This window comes from Eurosta solidaginis, chromosome 4, assembly GCF_040869045.1.
Source record: "Eurosta solidaginis isolate ZX-2024a chromosome 4, ASM4086904v1, whole genome shotgun sequence".
NCBI classification, from domain to species: domain Eukaryota; kingdom Metazoa; phylum Arthropoda; class Insecta; order Diptera; family Tephritidae; genus Eurosta; species Eurosta solidaginis.
In genome coordinates this window covers 84,567,032-84,588,023 of record NC_090322.1, presented here as the reverse complement: position 1 = coordinate 84,588,023, position 20,992 = coordinate 84,567,032, and the positions used below count along the sequence as shown (strand labels likewise).

Sequence of the window (20,992 nt, the reverse complement as noted above, 5' to 3'; positions counted from 1 at the left end):
AAGGAAGAAGAGAGGGTAGACCTTCAAATGAAATTTATGCGTGAGAGGCATGAGTTGGATATTCTGCAATGCAGTGAGCGGCAAGCGGTTGAGATGGAAATATTAAATTTTAAATTACAAAAAGTTGAATTAGAACTTAAAAAATTAAATAACGCGTGAAAGTCGCGCCATCACGTTAAATATACTTTTTTTTTTTTTAAATTGGTGAATTGAGTTTAGTTAGGTTGCAGATGCTCAATGTAGAAAAAGCTCACTTGGAAATCGTTCGTTGTAAATAAATAATACGTATGCGAAGTACTAAATCATCTGCATAATCGTCATTGGAAATACAATTCAAATCAATCACAAAAACAGCACTAATCCTTTCAGCAATTTGTTCCTTGGTTAATTTATTATCTGTCATATGTACGTTTACGATCCAATTCAATACGTAATAGCCATGGTGAAATGCGTGTTGGGTCAAAATCAAGCATTTCATAGTAAACATTCAGGAATTATTGATCCTCTGAAATCGCAGTTCGTTGTGGATCGGGATCATAGTAAATGGCTGTGTTAGCTGTTACTTTACGCAATGTGGTGTGTTCTAAACGGCATAGCACATTCTTTGCTTTATCAGAATCTCGTGCAGCACCGCCTGTGAGGAAAACAGTTAGTGAGGAAGCCTTTGGTTTTTTTGAAATATTAATGATTTCCTTTAGATGACATACGCCCAATGTTACATTCTTCGATGATACATCAACAAAATGGAAAGTGTTGAGTGTCATCTACAATACAAATAAAAAATAAGTAAGACATATATTTATCAACACACCATAATTACGCACCTGTGTAGCAGGTTCACCCAAACTCTGTGCAGCTAAAGCTCCCGCTATTTCACCAGGATTCGCTTGTGCTTGCTGAAAACGTGTTTCAATCTCTGCAATCAACAATTCAAACGCTTCAGTCGATAAACGAAACTCTTCTGCTACTTATTTCGTGCAGAGGGTCGAACCTACGAAACATTGAAACAATGGCGAAGCATTCTCATTAGCCTGTTTTGACAAACGATCATTACCGACCACAATAACACAAAGTTGTAATAAATCACGTACGCCTTTAATAACGCGCACAGATCGGTTGGCATGCGTTTGTTAATATGAAAGATTTTCTGTACACTCCAAATCATGCGTTGCAAATTACACGGTAATACGACCTACTCAATTAAAATAAGTTATAACATAGGTTTTTGCTTAATTAAAAAGAAACAATGTGCTTTACCTTCGAATCACCATTGGCGACAATTTTACGCAGTGCTCCACGATCGCGACACAATTGATCCCATTCAATTTCCAATTCGGGCAGTGCATTACCGCTTTCGCTCAACTCTTTTATAACATCATCTGTAAAAACTTTACGCATATAACGTTCATTTGACCAATCAAATTTGAATCTTTTTTCTAATGCTTTATTCGACAGCTTAACGGTAGGCATATTTTGAAATTCTTCTGTTTCACCAGCCAAACCATCTTTGCCATAACGCAACCGAATCAGTTGACCTACAGAGTTACGTACAGTGCCATCATTGTTAACCGCAACATACTCCATAGCCTTAATTAAACGACGTTGAATATAACCAGTTTCAGCAGTTTTTACAGCAGTATCGATAGGACCTTCACGACCACCCATAGTGTGAAAATAGAATTCTGATGGCGTCAAACCGGCAGTGTATGAGTTTTCTACGAAACCACGTGACTCAGGACCGTAATCGTCTTTAACGAAATGTGGCCAAGTACGTTTGCGAAAACCATATGTGAGATATTAATATTGGAACCTTTAGAACTCGACACCACCATAGCCTTTAAATTATTATATTCAGTAAGCGATTTCTTAGCAGAACCACCAGTTTCATAACGAGCATCGTTTAGTAAACGATTTACTTGATTTTCGAAAGTTTGACGCAAAGTATTACCTGTAAGTGAGCAAATAATTTTAAGAGATAAAAAAAATGTATTCCAAGACATTTAACGCACCAGGTGTTGGTTCCAGTTCCATGTTGTGGGCATTTTTAATAACGTTTATGACATCATCTTTGGCTTTCTTAATTGTCATCTGAATTTCTTTATAAGTTTGAGGATCAGCAATTGTATCACCAATACCGATACTGTGACCTTCCAATAACAACTAATTGTTAAGTACAGTATGAATATTACCGCAGCAACGGCCAGCAATTTCATAACCCAGTTCCAAGAAAACAATATGCAGCAAGGAACCTACAGAAGTACCCAGCGTCTTTTTGCACAAAATGCCCATAATTAGTTCTCCATGTACTACCATTACTTTGGTATCACCAGGTGAAATCCATTTATATGGACCATTATCTTCATCATCTGGATGTGTCTAATGTGTACGTATCATATTTACATTGCCGGAAATAATCAATGAGAACAATTGTTTGCCTGTCCATATAGTGTCTTAGAACGTCAAGGCTTATCTGTCGGGTCAGGCGATGCAAATCTCGAAATCATCAACATCTATATCTCTCCTACCACCTGTTGCCCCAGCGGATACCGCCCTAATATCAGCGCATTACTCACTGGCAACAATCGCATTATCTTAGGCGATTTCAATGCCCATCACGATCTATGGCATTCAAACTGGCGGGCGGACAGTAGGGGTGAGATGTTGGCGGATCAAATAGAAGAAACAACGTTCTGCATAATAAAGGAAGACGCCCCCGCAAGTATGGTAGGAAGCTGTCACAGTTCGCCGGATATATCAATCGTGAGCTCAGAACTCGTAAACTGCGTCAACTGGCAGCCGATGGTAATATTGGCATCCTACCACCTGCTATACTTATTTCGCTTGAGCGTACCGCCGACTTCATCGTCAAAGAAAAATGCACTTTCATAAACTTTAAAAAAGAAAAGTGGGATTAATACAAATCCTTTACAGACAACCGCTTTGCTGCCCTCCCTATCCCGACTGATACCCGCCAAGGGGAGCGTGCTTTCCGTAAGGTCATTGAATCCGCCTCGGCTCGTTTCATTCCCGCCGGTAGAATTCCCGAAATACGGCCCCACTTCCCGGCGGAGGCCCAAATTTAGAGAACGTGCCCATATAAGACAGCTCGATCCCGGCAACCCCCAAATCAGGGATATAAACCAACGCATCAGATTGCTTGTGGATGAATAAAAGCAGGCGAAGCCTAGGGAAAGAGGGTTTCAAATATTTAGCGCATGTCTTCAACCTGTCTCTTTCCACCTTTGCCATTCCCGAATAGTGGAAAATGGCCAAGGTGGTCCCGCTACTAAAGCCTGGGAAATCAGCTAACATAGGAGAGTCATATCGCCAGTAGTCAAGACGCTTGAAGCCATTTTGCTCCCCTACTTCAAAGCAAATTTGCAGCTAGACTGTCATCAGCATGGCTTCAGAAAACTCCATAGCACCACCACCGCGCTAAATGCCATTAGCACCCAAATAAATTGCAGTTTAAATAAAAACCCCCACCAAAGAACAGTACTCGTTGCGCTAGACGTATCAAAATCTTTTGATACGGTCAACCATTGCACGTTGCTGCAAGACCTGGAAGGGTCTACCCTTACCCCATGTCTTAAAAGGTGGACCGCAAATTATCTGGGTGGTCGGCAGGCATCGGTGTAATTTAGAAATGAAACTTCAAAACAGAAGAGATAAACAAGGGGTGCCACAGGGTGGTGTCCTACCCCCACTTTTGTTTAATTTCTACATATCTAAGCTACCTTCGCCACCAGAAGGAGTTACTATCGTTTTCTACGCCGATGACTGCACAATAATGGCCACAGGCCCACAGATCGATAAGCTTCGCAACAGAATAAGCGGTTACCTCCCTGATTTCTCCAGTTTTTTCGCCTCGCGAAACCTGGCATTATCACCGACTAAATCCTCCGACACCTTATTTACAATATGGACGTCCCAAATGTCGAACATTTTGAACATCCACGTCGATGGCACTACGCTACCGACTGTCCAATACCCCAAAATCTGGGGTGTGACGTTTGATCAGGGTCTACATTTTGGTGAGCATGCAGCCGCAATTGTACTGAAAATCCAGAGCCGTAATAAAATCCTCAAATCCCTTACTGGCAATACTTGGGGAAAAGACAAAGAAACTCTCATTACCACATACAAAGCATTTGGCCAGCCGATTGCATTCTACGCGTCCCCTATATGGTAGCCAAGCCTAAAATTACAGGCCTGCCAAAATACTGCTCTCAGAACCGCCACGGGCTGTCTTCTTATGTCCCCAGAACACCATATACATAATGAGGCTAGAATACTCCACATCGGGGAGAGAAATGAGATGCTAACCAAACAGTTCCTGTTGAATACCCAGAAACTTGGGAATCCCAACAGACGTCTGATTGATGAGCCAACACCGCCTAGGGGCTTAAGGATTCACCTCCATAAGCATCATGAGGAAGTACGGCACCTGAAAACTCAGCCGTATGAAGCAAAAAAACACAAGCGGGTCCTCATTGAACTCCACAAACAGGCGTCGGACCTTTATGCCAGGAATTGTCCGGTGAATCCAGTACTCAAAAAACAGTACCCAAAACTTGCGGAAGAGGAACGCATACTCCCGAGGGAAACGCGAGTCACTCTAGCTCAACTTTCGTTCTGGATACTGTAACAGGCTAAACTCTTACCTATCCGGAATCAACCCCGACATACAAAATGTATGCCCTGCTTGCAATGTGCCCCCACATGACACCAACCATCTCTTTAATTGTAATGTGAAACCAACGCCTCTAACACTCCTTTCATTATGGTCCAACCCTGCTAAAACAGCAAGTTTCCTTGGACTCTCGTTAGAGGATATTGATGACAGCGTGATCGGTCGCAGCTATTAGGTGGGGCGAAGCACTGCTACAACAACAACAAACCACTACATCTAAGGCAGGGTTGATAATGACCACAACCACCATGTCCTTGCTTTTTAGTCGGATCGGATTGTTATCCATCTTTTGCCATATCCATATCTTCGCCACCACGCACACTGTTTTACCTTTACATAAATCGTATACATACTCCAGACGCTTTCGCGGTTGTCCTTTTGATTTCATTACAATTTCTTTGACTTTGGGATTTTGTGGTGATACTAACATTTTGGAGCAATAAAAGCATAAAAAGCGTAAAATCTTAATGGTTTTTTTGAAACTCGGGAAAGGTCTGCCACAATTTGCTGAAAAGATCCTGAAGCATAGAACCGGAGTGCGCTGAAAAACATTTGATGTGGCTGCATTGCGTTGTTGCTGTAAACGAAGCAGTAATTTAGGGCAACATTTATAAAATATGATGTAAACTTACCGTGCTCCATGATAAATCTTATCTTTTATTAAAAAAAAAAAACCAAGCAGCATCTTTGCACATACGAAATCTTTCGCGAAAGTGATCATCGTCATAATAATGAAAAAAGTCAGGACGCTCTTTAATTTTTCTTTTTCGTCGAACCACGATTACCTGCGGAGCTTCAAAATCGCAATCACTTTCACAAGAATCTCGAAGATCCATTAAACTGTTTACAAATTTTCCACCGAGAATACAAATAAGCCACTTCAGAGAAATTGCAGATGTCAACAATAGTGGGGTTGCTATATTTGCATAATGAAATAAGTATCCATAGATGAATGGATTTGCATCTCTTTGTTTCAATAGAGCGCTGTCAAAATTCACATTTTTTATAACATTTGTCAATGATGCCACTCCAAACAAAAATGAATAGATCTGAATATGGGGATTTTTGACATACATTTAGGCAATTATAGCTTCAATCATTTAATAAAATGATAGTCGTAAAATATTAATGTCTTTAAACTTATTTTACAATAATACGACTAGTTAGAGTCAAATATAAACAAATCTATGTAAAATTTACATTTTGATTAATTTAATTAGTCAAATATTGTAACGCATTTAACTCACAGTGAAAACCATATATTCTTTTTAAATTTCAGTAAATCGGACCTATGATATAATAATTAACAACATTTAATGGATAGGGCTTATCCTATATGTCTGACGTTGCAGGTTCTGTGATCAAAATGGACTGTTTGCATCGGGACTTCATATTTACAAAACCTGTTTTTAGTGATAACTTTTGAATGGGAAATAATATTATAATCATATTTTTTTTGCTTGTGAATTCCCCTTTTTTTTGTTTGTTTTAATAAAAGTTATGACTGGAACGACCAGTGAAACTAAAATAGGTAATTCTAAAGTTTAGCTTGCTACTGCGTTAGAGTGTCCCAAATGTTGTGAAAAAATGTTTAAATTTTTTTTTTGTGTGCGGTTTATAAATGACGAAAAAGGGTGAATTCAATGGAATTGGTAGCGGTTAAATATATGTTGAGTGACGCTGCCTTTACCATTGAGATATCCTTTTCCAATTCTCCAATACACTTCGCGAAAGAAAAGCGACAGAAAAACTCGAATTTTTGAGGGCACCCTTATAGTGCAGTTTTCGGTAAATAAAACGGCTTAAGCTAGGCGAATACGTTTGTATGTACGGTAGAGTGTGTGGCCCCAAAGAAAAATTAATATTTTTGCACTTGGAAAAAAATAAATTGTGTTTTCTAAAAAAAGTAGATTTTCGTGGTCAGTCCAATCTGTACGCGGTATGTATGTTTGTATATATGTTAATGGTGTGTGACTACCCAGCAGGCAGTCCGTTCGGCCATGAGCCGAAAAAAAGCCCCGAAAGAAGTAAAGTTGAAGGATGAAAAAATATTATTAGTTGAAGTTGCTAAAAAATGTTCGGCACCTTTTTTCACTTTCAACGGGACAAGACAAACCCTTGACGTGCATGCATTAGCCTGAACCATACAATTTTTATTATTATTTTTTTTGGATTATTAAATATTATGCGGTATTCTGTTTGTAACTTCTTTGCTTTGTGCTTATTGTGTCTGAAAATTTGGGGTTGTCGTATCTTCGGTTCCCGCACTATTTGATGGTAGCAATACCAATTTGACGAGCGGTCTTGTCACTTCTCCTCTCTCAGTTAGGACATCTACCACGCCTACCCGGTTGTCGGAACCAAGGTGTAATTTGACCACTCGCCCTAATCTCCATTCATTGGGTGGCAGGTTCTCCTTCCGTATGACCACCATGTCTCCCGCTTTCATGTTGGACTTAGGATGTTTCCACTTGGTCCGCTTCTGAAGTTCTGAAAGATATTCTGTTTTCCACCATCTGCAAAAGTTGTGATGCGAAGCTTTGAGTTTTTGCCACATGTTCACAACTGAGGCCGGGTTTTCATCGACGTTGATTTCCGCTGGAGATAGTAGGTGTCCCCCGATTAGAAAATGCCCTGGCGTTAGAGGCTCAAGGTCAGATGGCTCATTTGAAGCCGGACTGAGGGGTCGTAAGTTAAGACACGCCTCAATTCTGCATAATAGTGTATTAAATTCTTCGAAGGTGAACTTTTGGCTGACAGCTACCTTTTTGAAATGGGTTTTGAATCTTCTCAGCCTAATGGGAATGTTTGGAAAGCGTTGGCGTGCTGGCGTCAGCCAGAAGGGCTATAAATTCCGCCTTAAATGCGCGTGACGCTCCGACGAAATTGTTCCCGTTGTCTGAGTAGACATTTCTGAGGCATCCACGTCCAGCTACGAATCGAGCAAAGCTGCAGCAAAGGATGAGGTGCTCAAGCCGCTAGTGCCCTCTCAGTGGATGGCCTTAATCGAAAAGCACACGAACAGACAAGCGTAACCTTTGGAAATGCGACACCCGCGCACTATAACTTTTAATATCGAAAGGGCCTGTGAAGTCCACCCCGGTATTAGTAAATGTGCACGAGAAAGTCGTTCGCTCCTGGGGAAGAATACCCATAAGCTGACTTTGGGCGCGTCTCTTATGGATTGTACATATTTTGCAATTGTGAATGATTGACCCAATCAGGGTTTTCACTTTTATAATCCAGTACTGCGTTCGAATAATACGCAGCATGAGTTGGTTTTCACCGTGGAGAGTATCCTCATGAACAAGCTAGACAAATAGACGTGTGAACCTACAATTGTATGGTAGTATTATTGGATGGCGCCCAGGATAAGGCATATCTTTGGATGCGCCGAGTCGCCCGCCAACCCTCAATACTTCGTTTTTATCAAGGAAAGGGTTAAGTGAGAGGATTTCCCTTTTGGACTCAAGTGATACTTTGGCTTTCAATTTCGTGATCTCTGAGCCGTAATGTTGCTTCTAAGCGAGTTTTATCAGACGGATCGTCGTTGTTTTAATTTCATCGGATGAAATTAGGCAAGAGTCCGGCTGGCTAGAAGCTCTTGTTTCGGGATGGGTTCTTTGAAGGAATCTCAAAATATACGATATTACCCTCAAAGCTCGCGAAAGACTGGAAAACCTGTCAAGAATATCACTAATGTTGTCTTCAATTGTTGCTGCATGAGCCTGAACTCGTTTTTCCTCAAAGTTTGTTGTGAAGTCCGTTTCCTGGGTTGGCCACTTTTCCTTATCTTCTTGTAGCCAAGAAGGTCCCTGCCACCACAGAGTGTTGTTGATCAATTCCTGAGCTAAACCGCCTCGCTCAGTCTGCTGGATTTGTAGCTGAATCCACGTGATACGAAGTCGAATTTCCTACTTTGTCTATGATTTTTGTGACTCGTTGAGATACAAAGGTAGACCATGAATATGGGGGGTTTGCGTATCCAAGCCAGTACGATCGTGGAATCATTCCAAATATTTTTCGTAAGGTGGCCGAAGTCCAGATTGTTGGATATCGATTCGATAATTTCGGCTAGTAGTACCACCCCGCAAAGTTCCAGTCTAGGTAGCGAAATGGTTTTTGACTCTCGTTTTTGTTAAAAGCAGATTTACAAGTATGCCGCCATCTCTTTCCACGCGCAAGTAGACTGCTGCGGCATATGCCTTTTCAGATGCATCAAAGAAGAAATCGTGAATCTCGACCTTTTCAGTTGGAGAATAAAATATCCATTGAGAGATCGGTATCTGGTCGATTTCCTTGTATATTCTGGTAAAATTTTGTGGTAGGAGATAACGTTTCATCCCAACCAGTACCCTCTAGCCATATATTTTGCATAATAATTTTTGCGACAATAATTGTAGGAGCTAGCCACCCTAATGTATCGAAGAGTTTCGCTATAGTTGATAAGACTGTCCTTTTGGTGAAAGTGGAATCTTCTTCTATTGACTTCGCTATAAGGTAGAATTGGTCAGAATGTGCATTCCACTTAATACCAAGAGCTTTCACGCTACTGGAATCCTGAAATTCTAGAAAATCTTCGCTATTCGTTGGTACTTTTTATGGTTAGTCTCTACTAGGATTTGCATATACAATTTTTCAATATCGCTTTTGAAAACATATTTGAAAAGTGTCCAGCGAAGAATTAAGGTCGGTAAATCCGACTGAAGCACTGGGCCTGGGAGAAGAATATCGTTCAGACTGACGCCATTCGAAGTTGAAGACGAGGCATTAAAAACCACCCTACGTTTTGTTGAAATACTCTTTTCTTTAATATCAGCATGATGAGGCAGATAATAATTATCCACAGCATCAGCTGATTGTATTGACGTTATTTTCGACATATGACCCATTTTTTCGTACTCCATATGTACTCTATTATATTCCTTTTGCAACTCTGGGTTTTTTCTAAGTCGCTTCACAATTTTGTAAAATTGAGACACGCGATTTTCCATGAGGGCCCCAGGCAAATATCTGCAGGAAATTCCGCTCTGAAAGGAAGGACACGATGTATCTTCCTTCTGAATTTCGCTGCATTATGCGCTCGTAGAGTTCTTCGCACATTTCTTCTTCTACTGTGGTGGAGTTTGCCTTGGATATGTCCTCAATTTCCCAGAATGACCTAAGCTGACTGTCTAAAGCCACTTCATTGAAAAAAGAAACCCGATTATGATTAGTTGGGCTGGCTGCATCAGCACGACCAGTCAGTATCCAACCGAAAACTGTTTCTTGGGCTAAAAGTGTACTTAGAATGTTTTTCTTAATCCCGTCTAAGATTTTTTGCGGGTAGATGTCTCCGCCCAGAACAAGATCGACTTGTTCATTAACAAAGAATCATTTGTCCGCCAGTACAAGGTCAGGGAATGCCTTTTGTGTTAGTGAACTGACGTCACGTGTGGGTAAATTACCTATCAATTGTGATAAAACTAACACAATAAAATCAATTGATATAAGTGGGTCAACTGGTGACGGCAGTTCTATGGCACATGCCTCTGTTACCTGCGCAGAGATTGAATTATTGACGCCCGAAATTTGAGCATGCATTTTCCAGTTGGCAGGTTGATTCTGCGTCTGAGTCTTTCTGTAATGAAAGGGCATTCAGAGCCAGAATCTATGAGGGCTCTTCCCGAAAAATCTGTACCATTATAGCGAATGGTTACACGAGCCGTTCCAAGTAAAACACCCCTACTAGTATTCGCGAAATTTGATTTCATATTAATTGTTTCTCCTGAACCTTTTGTTTTTTCCGAGCTGTGGCGTAATCGGGCTTGTTTCGACGTAGACGCCGAAACATCCAATGATTCTACAGCCACTTTCGCCGGAGCAGGCTTCGTTGGAGCTGTCTACAAATGCAGAAAGGAATGGTGTCGTGTATGGCACGTGCTGCAATTGTGTGAGCTTGTACATTTTGACACGAATTGCCCCGAAGAGACAGTTCAAACAGCAGTTGTTACGTTTGATAAAGGAAACCCTTTCAGATGGTGCCAAATTTCTGAATTTTTGGCATATGTGGATTTTGTGGTCGCTGTTTTTGCATATTTTACATGCGTATTTGGCGACGGTGACATGGAATGACCCTAACTTTTTAGGCGGTGGTTTAGAGGAATGCTTGTTGCTTTGACCTTTTGGCGGCTTTGAAGGCTTGATTCCTCTTAAACCTGAAACCGATTCTAAGATTTGGAACCTATTTGAAAGGATCGATCAATGGAACGAAAATAATAAAAAGTTTGGTATTAATTTTAAGTATAAAATTGCTCTTTAATAATTATAAATTTTTTGTTTATTATATATATATAACTATATATGTAATTACAGGTTACCTTGTAAAATTTGTCAACCTATTAAGTGATTTGCTGTGTGAGTCCTATAAAAAAAATTAAAAAACCGTGGAAGCAAGAACAATTAATTAAACAATAGCGCTAAAATATAATTTGGAAGTCATTCTGCGTACGGTGAATATAAAATAAACTCCTAATAATAAAAAATCAAATTTTAAAATGTCACCAAATGCAAGAAGAAATAAAAAAGCCAACCAAAAAGAAAAAGCAATAACAACAATAACAAGTGAAAGTGAAGAAGACGGAGGTGATTGCACTAGCTTAACATCACTAATAGAAAATATGCAAAAACAATTTAAAGTGCAAGAGAAAGCTTTGAACAAGATAAGAAGTTCACAACAACATATCAGTGACAGCTTTGATGTGCTTAAGAGCGAGATAGCTAGACTTTCCGAAGAAAATAAACAAATTAAAAAAGAATTGGTAGAACTTAAAGCTCAAAGCTCGGGCATGAAAGCTAAAGTGAGAACAGTTGAGAAAGATTTAATAGCAATAAAGCAAAGTAAACATAAAAATTATTTAATTATAACAAATTTGCCAAAAATTGAAAAATCAAAGGTGAAGGACGTCGTAGTTGACATTGGAAAACAGGTTAACTAAAAAGTTGACACCAGTGAAATTCTAGACTTCTATCAAAACGAAAATAAAAAGTTCAAAACTTATCCACTGATTGTGAAAATGAAAACTCAGGAATTCAAAAATAAATGTATGGAACTTAGGAAGAATAAAAAGCGAATAGATATGACAGAGATACTACCGGATACGAATATGAGAGGAAAGAACATCAACTTCCACCATCTAATGGAAAAAGAAGTAAGTGACTTATTCAAGAAGACAAAACAAGAAGCTATTTGAATGAAAGATACGAACATCTTGGTGAGAAAGGAGGAAAGTAGTGTCGTAATTAGAATAGAATGCATTGAAGATATACAGAAAATTAAGTAGCCTTATATTTTAATTTACATACAATAATGAAATAGTTTAAGGTTATAGAGAAATTATAGGAGCTCTTGATGGATGACTTTAACATAATGAATAATGCTCATATAGCAACAAATGTGAAATATAAATGTAATGAAGAATTTATCCATAACTCCGTTAATGCTAATCATAATCTTAATATTTTATACATGAATATACAAAGTATACGAAACAAAATGAATGATCTCAATTGCATAGTTGATGAAAAAAGGAAAAAAGGCAAGGTAATACACATAATAGCACTTAGCGAAATTTGGATATATGAAAATGAAAATAAGTATTTTAATATCCCCCATTACAACGTCTATTTTGCAAACCGGGAAACAAATCGAGCAGGGGGTTGTTTGATATTTGTACATGAAACATAAAAGCCCTATTGTAGTTGGCGATTTTAATTTAAACCTTCTTAATAAAAATAACGAAATTATTAATTATTTTACTACAGTCTACAGCAACGGTTTCGTTTGCCTGAACAGTTTAAGTCAAGAAATGTTTACCAGGAAGAAAATTACTATTGAAAGCATAATAGATCACGTTCTAACTGATAAATTAAACTATAATTATTTTCTATCCTTAGAAGATAATCCGATCTCAGGTGACAGAATAATTAATTTAGACATAGCTATGAACCAAAATTTTTTAAAGAAAGTAATACTACTTGGTTTGAAGTTTTCGATTATAGCGCCTTTGAAGGCAGTGCTGTAATCGACGAAATTATACAAAACTCCTCTTTTAATGATTTCTATAGCTCCTTACCCAATAAAATAAATCAGTTTACAAAAAAAGTTAAAAAACCTAGGCATGATTATAGGAACCCTTGGATGAACTCCGAACTTTCAAAAATTATTAGGGAAAAAAATAAATACTTCAAAATGAAAACCAAATATAGAAATAATGTGTTCTTCGAAACTGAGTACCATGCCTTGAAAATAAAAGCTCAGAAAATGACTAACTATTTGAAAAAGCGATACTATGGTAATCGCATAACAGAAAATATACATTCAGGAAGCAAAACATGGTCTATTATGCAAGAAATATTCTATGGAAAAAAGAATGAAAATGTGACTGATATCAGTCAGATAATATATAAGGGAAAAACGATTACAAATTGCGCTGATATCGCTAACAGTTTTAGTGAATACTTCACTACAATTGTTGAAACGCCAAATGAAATTAATTACACGGATAATACAGCAAATAATATTATAACTCCATTCACCGTAAGTGAATGTAATATCTTGGAAGTGAATAGTGCGATAGATAATTTAAATTCAAAATCTCCAAATGGCCCGGATGGTATCTCCACAAGGTTTGTCAAAAAATACAAAAATCATCTAGCTATGCCGATCTGCAATTTTATTAATGATTGTTTTAGATCAGGTCAGTATCCTGATGAGTTAAAGGTAGGGTCGGTGGTACCTGTACATAAAGCCGGAAGTAAAGAGTTATGTTCAAACTACCGGCCAATAACGAAACTCAACACCATTGATAAAATATTTGAAAGCATACTTTTTGATCGACTTACAACATTTCTAGCTCAAAATAATATAATTGACAAAAACCAGTTTGGCTTTTTAGAATGCTCCAACACCATGGCAGGGTGCATATTGTGCACAGAGTATATCTACGAAAATATTGATAAAAAGAATTATGTGGCTCTCTTGGCAATTGATTTATCAAAAGCTTTTGACTCAGTAAATATAAAGATAATGGTTCGTAAGTTAGCTGAACTAGGCTTGGAAGGCAAGGAACTGAAGATATTTGAAACCTTTTTAACCAACAGAAAACAGTTTGTAAAAATAAATAACACAACGAGTTCCACCTTGGAAATTAAAACAGGCGTACCGCAAGGATCAAAACTAGCGGCAACTCTGTTTATAATATATATTAATAATGGACTAAGACTAAATCTAAAGGGTGTTCCCCAGTTTTATGCTGATGATGGAACCTTCATGTACTCTGCAAGTACGTTAGAAAAATTAATCACCAACATTAGGACAGATTTGGATGAGATAAAAAATGGTTTGATTGTAATTTATTAAAAATTAATTTAGAAAAAACACATTTCATTATTTTTAACAACTTCAAACCCATACCGAGCATTACAGATTTTCCTGGTTTCGCATTTGATAACAAAATTATCACGAGGGTAGACAAGTTGAAATACCTGGGAATATGGTTCGACACGAATTTAAATTGGCACGAACATATAACTAGATTGAAACTTAAGTTAATACCGCTAAATTTCGCAATATATAGAAGTAGAAATAATATACCCAGAAAACAATTGTGGCTATTATACGATGCGTACTTTATGTCACGTTTAATGTATTTAAACCCAATCTGGAGCTGATGTGCAGAAAATAAAATAAATGAGTTACAAATACTTCAAAACAAAATAATAAAAAGTATCCTGTTACTACCCAGAATAACTCCCACTATCAGGCTTTATGAAAATAGGTTAGACGTTAGAAAGTACAGTATTCTACAGACACTGCTCATTGTTTTCAAAATCAAAAACAATCTGATTAAACATAGTCTTGACTTATATTTCGCAGGAAATCTAAGCTATAACTTTAGAAATACTCTATATATAAAAACTTGTTTTTTCCGTACTCAAAGAAGCACAAATTCAATACGTAGCTATGGTGCTAGAATGTTTAATAAATTGCCCGACAATGCTAAAACATGTTCCAATGATTTGCATTTCAATAGGCAAGTTAAAAGCCTCTTGTTACTAGATTAAAACTTTAGCCTGTAAAATACAAATATATGTAATTTTTTCTTATATGTTTTTTATAAAAAGCAAAAAAAAAAAAAAAACACAGTAAAAATAATGTTAAATAATTCGGCGCCAGTATATTTAAGCTGGCACAACACACTTGTTAGTATGTACTAAAATAATTTAAATGTAAAGTAGTGTACTTAACGCAGTTGACAGCGTAGAAAGCAAATATGCATACATGTTAAGCTATCTTCTCATACAAAATGTATTTTTCTCAAGAAAACATTGTATTATTTTTAAAATACGCCATCAATAAAGAAAAAAAAAAAGAATCTGGAACAGGACGGCTGCGTGCGATCGGTAAGCAATCAAAATCCAAGTGGAAGAAAAACTTATAAAATGTTAGCACCGGTTGTTGTCGAACGGTTTATTTATCTTTGCGATGTTTTAACATAGATAGCTTAAGCCGTTCGACCCACTCTGTTAACATTATTGAACCAAAAGGAATACGAGGACTACCTCAAAAGTATGAGGTTTTGGACCGATGGCCTAAACATTATCACTGATCTTAGACCCAGCTAAAGCTTTGATCACCTAACTCTAAATTGTTCAGCAGCTGCTTCAGTTGAGTCTCTTCCGATTCAGTAAAATGCTGAATAATTCGGGTATTCATAGCTTCATAACGTCCTTGCGCTGGAGGATTCTTGTCTTTCACCACATAAAGAGTTGAGTTTTGACTTACGCCGGCAATGTTGAAACTTGTTTCAATTTGCAGAAACCAGATTTCAGGTTCTTCACGCCAGAAAACCGAAAAAAATCACACCAGCCGAAACGGTACCCGTAAATGAAGTTGCAGAAAATGAAGGTGTATCACGCCGGATGTTGTTGTTAATGCTGACTGATTGTTCCCAGAATTATCTTCTCTTGTCCAACGGCATAATCGAAAAATTGGGGTCACCAAATTCTTTACTCTTATTCACACACAACAACCAATGGTTATATTTGCAGTGCATGATATCTTACACACTAACATTTTAAATAAAAGCTTATAATATTGGAAGCTATTAAGTAATGTAGGTCTTCATATCGGATTATTGTTTTGTATTGTATTGTATTTATTTAAACACATTAGTACATTAAGATAATGAAATCTTTTAAGAGTACAACAACTATGTGTTGCAATTCAATTATATAATTTGTATATGTAACAAAATATGCCTAATTTAAATTACATAAATGAACAGATCAAAAAATATAAAAAAAGGAGTATAATAAAGTAGTATAGAGAAGTAGTTTGAAATTATTTTAGATAGCCAATTTAAGTTTCAAGATAAGAAAAGTAGCTGTAAAGAATGCGTCTATAGTTGTTACCTGGTTAATAAGTTATAATTTTACACAACACATACAAATACTCAAGAAAAAAATAATCATTAACCAGTTAAGTATATAACTAAGCTGAAGTTTATAACCAGAGAATATATGAAAAAAAACAATATACGGAGTACTTAAAATAGATGAAAACCATATACAATGACATAACTTCGGGGGTTTGAACCGGGTTGTGTTTTTCAAACATCGAATCGTTATTGGTACATTATTCCAAAGGCGAACTGTGAAAACAAAAAATTGTCGTTCGGTAACCGAGCAAGTATATTTCATGCTACAGATAGCGAGCGATCGAGAGGATCTCATGAAACTAAAGCGCTCCTTCAAATAATCTGGCTCATGTGTAACTATGAATTTATGTAATAATGTTAAGCATCTGATTTTTAAGAGATTTTCAAATGAGATGCAAAATATTTTTAGAGCAAAAGTTGAAAGGTTTAACGCTGTAAATATACCAAGCCACGTTGTTGTATAGGATATTAAGTTTTCTCCTACCCATGCTATCACAACCGGCACATAGTTCACAGCCATATAGCAATGTCGGTATAAGATACGCTTTAGCTAGAAGTAGGCGAATTTTTGGGTGGTGTGAATTGCTGGACACTCCATAGGAATCTCAGCATTCCATACACGTGGCCTACATTAGTGATTATTTGGTTGTTCCATGTTAGCGTTCTATTGAAAATCGCGCCCAGATTTTTTACAGTGTCTACATTAGGGTTGGTCGAATTGTATGGATGAAAGTTAACCGATATCGCGCCATCGATTTTTCGATAGGATTTGGGCTCAGGAAAAAAAGTTTCACTACACATACCCAAAAAAATTATTTTCGAGCCTGCGAAATTTAATTTTTTTTTACTTTTTTCGACGTTGATTTTTAAGGTTTTATTCATGACTGTTTGGGCAGGACGCCTAACTTTTCCGCATCTGATTGTGACCCCCTAATACAACTCGATACTCGATTCTATTTCTAGCCACCCACACCACCACCGCCACATGCACGGGCATGCATATTTTTTTGATATAAGCGGTGGTTCTGCGAAAAACCAAATTAGATTTTTTGATATAAAACGGTGGTGTCGTGAAAAACCAATTGAGATTTGTTTTCAACAAAGCGGTGCGTTTGTGATTACCACATTACTGAGATTTTTGCCAATTCATACTTATACATTTTTTAGCCCATTTTAAATTCAATTACTTCTTTCAGCTTTCTCATATCAATATTTTTGTTTCAATTGGTTTTTGCAGTAAATTACAAATACTTCGTTAGCGACAATTCACTGTAAACCAGTTCCCTTTCCAATTTTTTTTTATCTCAACATTTCAGCTTCAATTATACATTCAAAAAGTGCTTCATTAATTTCATAGTAGTTTAAATTAAATTCTTTTGCTATTCCGATAACTACATATGTCCAACCTTAGAGATAGGAAGAGAGTTCACAAAACTTCAAATTCAGAATCATCTTCGACCGAAAAAGTCACAAAACAGGAAAATAAATTATCTTTGTCAGCAGATTTCCCAGGCTTCGAAGATTCTTCTGCAAAAATTTAACTTCTAATTTAGATTCACATCTCAACGATTCAAAATTAACTTCAACTTAATCTAACATAAACCCAGATCTTAACGATCCAATTAGTACAAACGTTGCCTCAACTTCTTCTAATTCAGCTCGAGACCTTAATACTGTTTTCACACAGACGGCTTATTGAATAATAAAGGCAGTTTTCTACATTAAGACGCTTATTCAGCTCCATCTTCCCTACAAAATTCGAATCTATAATTACTTCATTAGTAGCTAATCGAATGCCTAATGAAGTCAAAAGCACAATGCAACTCTTTTGGGAGCGTTCAGTTTCTTAGTTTTTGGTGTGTTCAGTGCTTAAAAATGTCATTTGTCAATGTAAATGTCATTGTCTGCATGGCGGGACGATACAAGGTGGCCGCATCGAACAGCTGATTATAACCTTTTTTTATTTGGTTTGATACATCAACTTCCGGCGCAGTACTGTTTTGACATTTGTCTATCGAATTTACAAAAACAAAGTACATGGAATTTTTATTTATGTATGTAGGTATGTCACCCTGCTGCCACCTTGTATCGTTCCGCCATGATTGTCTGTCATATAGCATTGTCATTTTATTCGCTTGACATTTCATCCTTCATATTAATCGAGCAGTTACTTATGTGTGAAAGAAAAAAATTTACGATTTCATTAGAAGGTGAAATGAGATCATTAAGTTTCTGTATGAAAACAGTATAACGATCAAATCATAGCAACACTTAAGGAAAAGAAATCTTTCATTAGCATGTGTGCTAATCCTATTACAGAAAATTACAGCGGTCATCCTTTAGCACTTGAGACCTTTGTAGACAAAATTGAATTACTCGAAGAGTTCGCTGATGGAAATTTAACTGGTACTTTTATAGCATTTTTAAAATCAAAACGCAAGTAACCACAGTTAATTAAATTAAAGTAGCTCTACGTAGTAGGTTCAAACCAGAGAATTCGAAAGTTGTAGCAGGGAAAATAGCCGCGTTGCACGTTAACAATAAAAATTATACAGATTTTTCCAAAAAACTCGAAGATTTAGCTGATTCACTTGAGCGGTCTCTTATCATTGAAGGGATCACTCAAGCGAAAGCTCATGAAAAGGCAGTCCAACAAACGGTTAACATGTCTCATTTAAACGCAAAATCCAATTTAGTTAAAACTATTTTAGCCTCAACGGCATCTACTGATCCGAAAGACGTAGTAGCAAAACTAATTGTAGAACAAAATAATGAGGTTAAAGAGCGTCAAGTGCTAGCGTTTCAGTCGCGTGTTAATAGGCCAAATAGTTTTCGAGGCGGATTTAGGGGACACAATTACAGTAATAGGTACAATAACAACAACAGTCGTTTCGATAGCAATAACAACAGATACAATATAATGGAAAAAGTTATAGGTATAATAACAATCGTAGAAGAGGCCACAGTAATAATTCCAATAACAATAATTCGGGCAATCGGTCTAGTTCTCGTGGAAACAATAGTAACAAACGTGGAAATGTGAGTAGTAATGCTAATGTGCGTGCTTTAAACGCGGATGCCCCTCAGGAGGGAACACTGGGGAAGCAAGAGCTAGAATACTAGATGAAAACTTTCCTAAAAACGCTGTTTACTATTGAATCTCAACTATTCCGATTTCATTGAATTAAAATGTAGTGATTCTTATAAGCCCTGCACTTTCCTCGTAGATTCTCAAGCTGATATTTCCTTAATAAAATTTTCAGGTCTAATAGAAAAAGTTGAAATTAACGGTAAAGATATTATTAAAATAACAGATGTAACTACAGATTCGGTTTCAACGTTAGGTACAGTAAATACAAATTTAATTGCATCAAATTTTTTCATTCCGCATAAACTACACAGAGTAAGTGACGAGTGACGATTTTAACATACCTTCAGACGGCATACTCGGCAAAGATTTTCTAAAAACATATAAGTGCATAATCGACTATGCAAACAATAGTATAACAATTAGCATTGGCACAGAAACTCATAGTATAAACATTTTACGTGGTATGACCACAGACACTTTAGTGATTTCTCCAAGATGTGAAGTTTATCGGTTGTATAATTTGAAAAAATCTAAAAATCCTGTTTTTGTAGACGCGCAAGAAATTTGTGGTGGTGTTTTTACCACAAAGTGCATTGTTGACACAAATAACCCAATTTTAGAAGTTTTAAATATAACCGATGAGGTAAAATATGTCAACAAATGCAATATAGTAACCGAAGAAATTACCAACTCCAACGTCTAAAAATGAGCGAAACTTCAGAAAATCCAAAACGTCTGGAAGAATTAAAAAGTGTTCTACAAAAACAAATGCCAAAACAGGACCAATGCCAATTGCTTGATTTATGCCTAAAATATGCCGATGTATTTGCTTTAAAAACGGACCACACGACTCTTAACAACTTTTACGAACAGAAACTTAGATTGACTGACAAAAATCCGGTTTACATTAAAAACTATCGTTTGCCTTATTCACAACGGGAAGAAATAAATAGACAGGTTGATAATTTACTGCAGAACGATTTAATAGAGCCAAGTTTTTCAAACTACAATAGCCCACTAATTTTAGTTCCAAAAAAAGATCCCACAGGTCAAAAGGCATATCGTATGTGCGTAGATTTTAGAGCGGTTAATAAAAAGCTTATCGCTGACAAATTTCCGTTAGCACGCGTGGACAATATACTTGACAACCTTGGTAGAGCAAAATATTTTTCAACTTTAGATCTTTTTTCTGGTTTCCATTAAATTCCATTCCATCCTAACTCCAATGACGTAACATCTTTTAGTACTGATAGAGGGGCTTTTCGTTGGAAAGTCTTACCTTTTGGTTTAAATGTAGCACCCAACTCATTTTCGCGTATCATGTCACTAGCATTTTCAGGCATCGAGCCTAATCAAGCATTCATGTATATTGACGATATTATCCTCATAGGTTGTAGCGAGACACATCATTGTAAAAATTTAGAGAAAGTTTTTGAAACTTGTAGAAAATTGAACTTAAAGCTGAATCCCAACAAATGTAATTTCCTTCGTTCCGAGGTAACTTTCCTAGAACACAAATGCTCCAAGAAAGGATTCTAAAATAAATGCGATTAAAAAATATACAAAGCCTAATGACAAATATGCCTTTGGGCGCTTTGTCGCCTTTGCAAACTATTATAGATGATTTATTCCGAATTTCGCATTATTGGCAGCACCTCTCAATCGTTTAAGTAAGAAAAAAGTGGACTTTGTTTGGGACGAAGCTTGTGAAGTTGCTTTTTCGAAATT

At 36.9% G+C, this 20,992-nt stretch overlaps 1 pseudogene; it reads right to left on the bottom strand.

Annotated features, from left to right (window-relative positions):
• Nucleotides 1-250: 250 nt before the first annotated feature.
• LOC137248585 (DNA-directed RNA polymerase II subunit RPB1-like) lies at nt 251-5,123 on the bottom strand (annotated as a pseudogene).
• Nucleotides 5,124-20,992: the final 15,869 nt, after the last annotated feature.